The sequence below is a fragment of the Corvus brachyrhynchos genome, unplaced genomic scaffold (genome assembly GCF_000691975.1).
Source record: "Corvus brachyrhynchos isolate BGI_N302 unplaced genomic scaffold, ASM69197v1 scaffold346, whole genome shotgun sequence".
Lineage (NCBI taxonomy): Eukaryota > Metazoa > Chordata > Aves > Passeriformes > Corvidae > Corvus > Corvus brachyrhynchos.
In genome coordinates, this window is record NW_008238644.1 from 4,037,688 (window position 1) to 4,044,562 (window position 6,875).

The 6,875-nt window shown below is 50.7% G+C and overlaps 1 pseudogene across 1 annotated transcript; it reads left to right on the forward strand.

Moving 5' to 3' along the window:
• The first annotated feature begins 841 nt into the window (after window positions 1–841).
• Window positions 842–6,583, forward strand: LOC103617907 (annotated as a pseudogene). Its single transcript, XR_001863025.1, has 11 exons — window positions 842–1,380; window positions 1,616–1,726; window positions 2,194–2,328; window positions 2,510–2,614; window positions 3,042–3,150; window positions 3,305–3,449; window positions 3,841–3,890; window positions 4,011–4,145; window positions 4,507–4,618; window positions 5,146–5,212; window positions 6,360–6,583. The product of XR_001863025.1 is annotated as a nuclear pore glycoprotein p62-like (transcript).
• The last annotated feature ends 292 nt before the right edge of the window (window positions 6,584–6,875 follow it).

Consider the following 6,875-nt stretch of genomic DNA (forward strand, 5'->3'; position numbering starts at 1 on the left):
GAGGGGCGAAGGGGAGGGGGGGTCCTGTCGGTGCTGAGCGAGGGCTCTGCCGGGGATTCTGCAGGGAGCGAGCCTTGGCTGCTGTGCCTGGCAGTTCCCAGCGCCCTGCAGTGATCGCCTCCTTGGGAAAGTGCTCGGCGAGCCCTGTGGCCCGTCCCGGCGGATGTTTTCATGGGGGAGCTCTTCCACGTGTTGGGAAGCAGATGTTCCACGGTTCCGTCTGTAACTGGGGTGGAGACGCTTACACAAGGGAATGCTAAAGCTTTGCTAACGGAAATAAAACGTCTGTGCCTCCTGACCCGAATCTGGAGTGCTCAGAATGTTTATAAAACGTCTTGTTCCTCCTGACCCGAATCTGGAGTGCTCAGAATGTTTTCTCGGCAGTTTGGGAGGGATTTGTCCTTAAGGAAAGGCTGTGAGTTCTGAAGTGGTTCTGCAGAAGTGCTGCTGTCAAAGCTTGCCAGATGGGAGCTAAAAAGGGGACGAACAGAAGAAACCCAGCCTTGTGTAGAGGGAGCAGAAAGGGTGATTATGAGCTGAGAGAAGGAGCAGCTTCACTTATGCTGCCATAAAATGGCCTGTGGTGCCTGGCAGAGTTGAGGTAGTGAAGGGAGAGGCAGTAGAAAGAGCCCCGACAGGGGATGGCAGATGACAGCAGCTGACAGTCTGTTGTCAGAATTGGAACACAGACGTGGCCAGGTGTGCATCTCTTTGAAAGGAGGCTTTTGCTGTCAGCAAAAGGTCAGGGAGAAAGGCAACTGTGTACCTGAGTGCATGTGTATCTCAAGCAGATGGGTTGAGGTAGTGAAGGGAGAGGCAGTAGAAAGAGCCCCGACAGGGGATGGCTGATGACAGCAGCTGACAGTCTGTTGTCAGAATTGGAACACAGACGTGGCCAGGTGTGCATCTCTTTGAAAGGAGGCTTTTGCTGTCAGCAAAAGGTCAGGGAGAAAGGCAACTGTGTACCTGAGTGCATGTGTATCTCAAGCAGACTGGCTTTTTTTCTTTTCTTTTCTTCCCTAGGGCAAATACTCCAAAAGTGAACTTTGGAGCCAGCACTGCCACTCCAGCTGCTGGAATCACAGGGGGCTTTTCTTTTGGTGCCCCAGCTGCAACCAGCACGCCCTCGAGTCAGGCAGCAGCCCCGTCTGGCTTTGCCTTTGGCTCCACTGGCAGCAGCAGCAGCAGCAGCACGGCTCAGTCTGGGACAACAGGAGGGTTCACCTTCTCCAGCGGCACCACGACTCAGGCGGCAACAGCCGGGTTCAGCATCGGCACCACGGCTCCGCAGGCGACGTCCGCAGGGCACCACCAGCACGGCCACCCAGGGAGCTGCCACCCCGTCAGCAGCCCCCTTCAGCCTCGGGGGGCAGCCCGCAGGTGGGTGAGCAGGCTGGGGGTGCAGCTGCAGGCTGGGAGCCTTGGCCATGGGGGGTATCTGAGGGTGCAGTGGAGGAGCTCTGCAGCCTCTGCCTTCTGCTGGGGCAGAATGGAGCGAGGGCTGGAGCCAGAGGTGTTTCTCCTCGGCCTGTCCAGGGTCTGCAGTGCTGGGGAGCAATTGCTCTTTAAGCCTGTAGGAAAGAAGTCCATCTTTGCCTTTTGCTCCTGCATCCAGGTCTAACCTTTGGGGCACTGCCTTTAACAGCAGCCACGAGTACAAGCACGGCAACGCTGAGCACAGGTACCAGCCAGGCACCCACCCTGTCCTTTGGAACCAAGCTTGGAGGTAGGAAGCTGGTTTTTTTGGGAAACAGTTCCTCAAGGCTTTGTGAAATCTGATGCACTCCTGGCAGTATTTGTCTATTGGAAGTAGACAAATATCTCATGCTGGGGTGTGGGAAGGGGCCAGAAGCGTTTGTTCCTCTGAGCTTGCCCTGGCAGTGCTGATCTGGGACAGCTCCTAGAGCCATTGGACAGCGTGTCCTGTATTTTTCATTGTGTCCCACGGGCCAAATTCTGTTCTGTACTTGTTTGGGGAGCACAGTGGAAGGGAGGCACAATCCTAAAGGGCAAATTGGGAAAGAGAGGGAGCGGAGGGAGAGTAAGAGGCAAAGGGAGTTAAAATGCTGACATCCCCAAGAACCTGGTGTAGCCGGGCAGTTTGTGTCACCTTCTCTCTCAGCAGCGTTGTTGTGCAGCGGGTGGGAGCTCAGTGAGCTCTGCTTGTACAGATGGAGCTGTTTCTCTCTGCAGTCACATCCACAGCTGCCACAACGGCCTCCACCAGCACCAGCACCACCTCAGTGCTGGGCTCCACGGGGCCCACGCTGTTTGCGTCCGTGGCCACTTCTTCAGCCCCCACCTCGGCCACCACCACGGGCCTCTCACGTGAGTCTCTCCAGGCAGGTTTATCCCTGGGGGAGTAAATGAGCAGCGGGGCTGCTGCTCCCTGTGGGTGCTGGAGCTGCTGCTGCTGCAGTGGGAGGGGGAGCAGGCTGGGCACAGCTTTTCCAAGGGGCCCTGCATTTCATGGGTTATGAAACGCCTTGGTGGTGTCTTCTCTTTACAGTTGGTGCCACTTCCACTGCTTCCACGGGGACAGCCAGCCTGGGGACACTTGGGTTTGGATTAAAAGTTCCTGCAACAACAGCTGCCACAACAAGCACTGCCACTGGTAGGAGTGAGATGCTGAAAGTCGCTGAAGAGAAGGGAGCCTGACTTGTGAGAGTAGCAGCAGAGCAGTTGTGATTTGTAAAGCCCTCGAGTCACTGAAAACAACAGAGTCTGTCTTTCTCTGATGCTTTTCCATCTCTTTGTGAAAACATAGAAGTTCTGTCATCCACTGCAAGGGTTGCAGGGGAGGAACTGGGTGTGCGCTGGTAGTTATGGGTTCTAACAGTAAGACTTGAGGGGATTGAGCAGGGCGTGGGCTCGGCATGTTTTCATTCCCTCCCTGACAGAGGTGGGATTTGCTGTTGGTCCCTTCAGAGGGATCTGTTGCAGCTCCTACAGCCCTGGGCAGTGCACCCTGGACCTGCTCTCAGTTTGTGAGGTACCAGGTGTGTCGTCCTCTGTTGCTTGACTTGAATCTCTTCTTCCAGGGACCACATCTGCTTCTGGCTTTCCTTTGAATCTGAAGCCATTGACTACGACTGGTGCCATTGGAGCTGTGACCTCCACAGCTGCCATAACCACAACCACCACAACCAGGTGGGTGTTTGTTACCACTGACCCTTTCCTGCCTGGGGCAGGAGCAGCTGCAGTGCTGGTGATGGGATCTGGAGGAGGAGGGGGAAATGAACGCTTGCTGTCGTGTTTCTCTTTCCTGACCTTGTGCCCTGTGCTGGCCCTCGCTCCCTCTCAGTGCCCCCCCAGTGATGACTTATGCCCAGCTGGAGAGTTTGATAAACAAGTGGAGCCTGGAACTGGAGGACCAAGAGAAGCACTTCCTCCATCAAGCTACACAAGTCAATGCCTGGGACCGGATGCTGATAGAGAATGGAGAGAAGGTGAGGTGACCCCCACTGGAACCTCATTCTGCTTGCTCAGGTCCTTAAAGGCCTCAGTGTTACAAGCCATCGAGTGGGACCTTCTGCCTGTAAAAGAAATAGATGTGAGCTCCACCTGGGTGCTTTTCACAATCTCTCTGTGTGTTCTGGCCTTTAGGCCTTGGTGTTTGGAAATCTGTTCTGTGACTTTGCTCTGTGCTACCAAGTTCCCTTGGGGGGGATCATTCCAAGCTGAACCTCCCTTATTCCATCTTTGGTCTGTAAATCTTTATGGAGCCATCTCTTGTTTCTAGCAGAACTTGCATGGTGCTGCTTTCTCCCTTCCACCTCTCTTCTTTGCTGAGCTGACTTGAGAGTTTCCAAGGTGTAATGAAATGTCTTCTGTTTGCAGATTACTTCGTTACACAGAGAAGTAGAGAAGGTGAAGGTTGATCAGAAGAGGTAGGAGACTGCGAGCACTTGAAATGATTTTCTTTCTTCTCTGCGTTGTCCTGCCGTTGTGTGACAGCTCCGGAATGTCTGCAACATGAAAGGGAAGCAGTTGGCATTTTCTCTTTTCAGACTGGATCAGGAACTGGACTTCATTCTGTCCCAGCAGAAGGAGCTGGAGGACTTGCTGACCCCTCTGGAGGAGTCTGTGAAGGAACAGAGCGGGACCATCTACCTGCAGCATGCGGATGAGGAACGGGAGAGGACGTGAGCACAAATCTGCTGGGCATGGGGGATGAGCAGTGTCCTGTGGTGATATCAGTCAGCAGGAGGCAGAGCTGGGATGTGTGACTGTGTTGAACAATGATAATTAATCCTGTTTCATGCATGGCAACTTAGATTTTACTCATAGTCTTTCGCTTTCTTGCTTGTCTGTCTCCATGTATCTGTTAAGAGTCAGGGTTTGGGAGTCGCTTCATATGGGTGATGGAGCCTCTCTGGGTGCTGTTCCTGGGTCTTTTCCAGCCTTGGCTGCAGATGTGGAAGCTCATTCTGATTGCCCATAGCTGGTGCAAGTCTTCAAAGTTCTCCTCAAACCTTCTGATCTTGGTTCTTGTGTGCTCTGCAGCTACAAACTGGCTGAAAACATCGATGCTCAGCTGAAGCGCATGGCACAAGATCTGAAGGACATCATTGATCACTTGAACACATCAGGAGGCCCAGCAGACACGAGTGACCCAGTAAATGCAAGCTTTTATTTTATATTGCTGAGGAGGCAAAGGATATTGACATAATTCTACCTCTTCCTTTGTCCCCATATGGATACTCCACTCATACTTTTTCTTTATACTGTTTTTATATCCTCATAAAACAAGGTCTGAATAACCACCTCTTTCTGATATCTATTAAATTGATTTTGGTGCTCCTTATGGCTTTACTAAGAAGGTTTTTTTTCAGTAAAAATTTTCCTTCAGCATTGCTGAGTTTTTCCACATTCATTTGTAATTTTGCCACTTGAAGCCAAGGATGTTGAATGTTCTGCTGGTTCCTTGGTCTCAGTTAAAATAAGCCAAAGCCACAGACACATAATCTAAACTATTCAGTCTTCTTGCTGGTAAGGAGAAGCAAAGGAGCAGGGCTGCTGCACAGGCTTCCCTGGGCAAGTGGCTGCTGGCTTAGGGAAGTTGTGCAAGGAGAAACTTGCCCTTGACTCCTCTTAGTGTTCATGCAGTGTCACAACTGACTTGCACCTTCTCTCTCTGCTCAGCTCCAGCAGATCTGTAAGATTTTGAATGCACACATGGATTCCCTGCAGTGGATTGACCAGAACTCAGGTGAGATTTCTCCTGCAGCCTTTTGGGAATGTGAATGGAAAGCAGGAGCACTGTGAGTGTTTGTTGTTCATCCCTGAAGCTGCCTGAGGAGTCTTCCTCCTCACCTTCAATGTCACTGTCCCTTCTGTGCTGAATTCTCCTGCTGTGCCTCATTAGAGGCCTCTGCTGAGAAGTAATTCCTGGCAACTGCAGCTGTTTTACCAAAAAAGCCCTGCTTGAAATGCATCAGTGCAAAGCAGAGAACTTGAAAACCTTACTCTTCATTCTGTCAAACTAATGTTAAATAGTCCAACTTGTAAAAGAGATGGGGTTTGCCTGTGGAGCAGGAAAATTGATGAGGGGAAGTGTGTGTGTTGAATGTTACCATCCTTCCCACTCTGAAAACAGGAAGCCAGATCCAGGTAAGATGGAGCAGCCTGCATTGATCTGCAGGTGGGGTAACTGGAGGAATAATGTGGGAATTTCACAGCCTCAATAGCTTGAGATCCAGTGCAGAGTGGGAGACGCACTCAGGAGCAAACACTTGACCAGTGGAGTGAATGTTTCTGGTTTGGGATTCACGTTTAGCTCGGGCCATACTAAAACAAGACAGAAAAAAGGGACTTTTCTCCTCGGGATTGCCTCCTGGTGAGGACTTCTGGAATTCTGGGCCGTTTGGATTTCTAACTGGTAGCAGCCACACGGGGGCATGGCAGAATAAAGCAGCTCTGCTCTCAGCAGCTCCAGCGTGCACTGCCTGGGCAGAGTGCTGTGAAAAGCTCACACCTGGTGTGAAAGCAGGCCTGCTTCTCCATGTTCACGTAGAATTATTGGCTTAGGTCAGGGTCTAATTAGGTGTTTTCTTTCCCAACATTCATACTAAGCTCCACATTCCAAACATGCCTTTTTCAGGAAATCTGGTACAGCTTCTGTTCTACCTGAATTCTGGCTTTACTGAATGTATGTGAAAATAGCCATCTGTTTCCTTTAAGTTGTCCTAGAAAGGAGACCCATTTTTCCCTCTGTCATTCACTAATGAAGAAGTTGCTTTGTCTGCTGTCAAATCTGAGTGACTGTCAACAAGAAAATGTTTTTCTTTCTACAGGCAAAACTGGGCAGGGTTGTGTTCTGGGGTGACTGTGACATGAATTCGTTGTTTCTCCCACAGCTGTGCTGCAGAGAAAGGTGGAAGAGGTGACAAAGGTTTGTGAGAGGCGCCGCAAGGAGCAGGAGCGCAGCTTTAGGATCACGTTTGATTGAAACAGTCCCATGTTCAAAGGATGAACATATAAAGCCTTGACAGAGAACAGAGGTGTTTGGGAACTGAGCACTGAAATGAGGACCTGGCTTTGTTTCTTTTCTTACAATAAAATGTGTTGTTTGTTCAAAGCCCGTCTGTGTGGTAGTGGGACTGGATTTCACCTGCTCCCATCAGAAACTGCATGAAGTTTGTGCAGTAAGTGTGTGCTTTGTCCTTTAGCTCTGCCTGCAGACTGGGGATGTTAAAGGCTGCAATTGTTTATTAAACTATGGAGGTAGACAAGTTATCCTCTGTAGTTGAAGGAGGATACGCTTGCAGAATTAGCCCGTATATCCAGAACAATATGAATTGCCAAAGATGTGCCATTGCAGCCTGTAAAATATGTAGTGCCAAATATGTACCGCTTCCGCTTATGTTATGTAA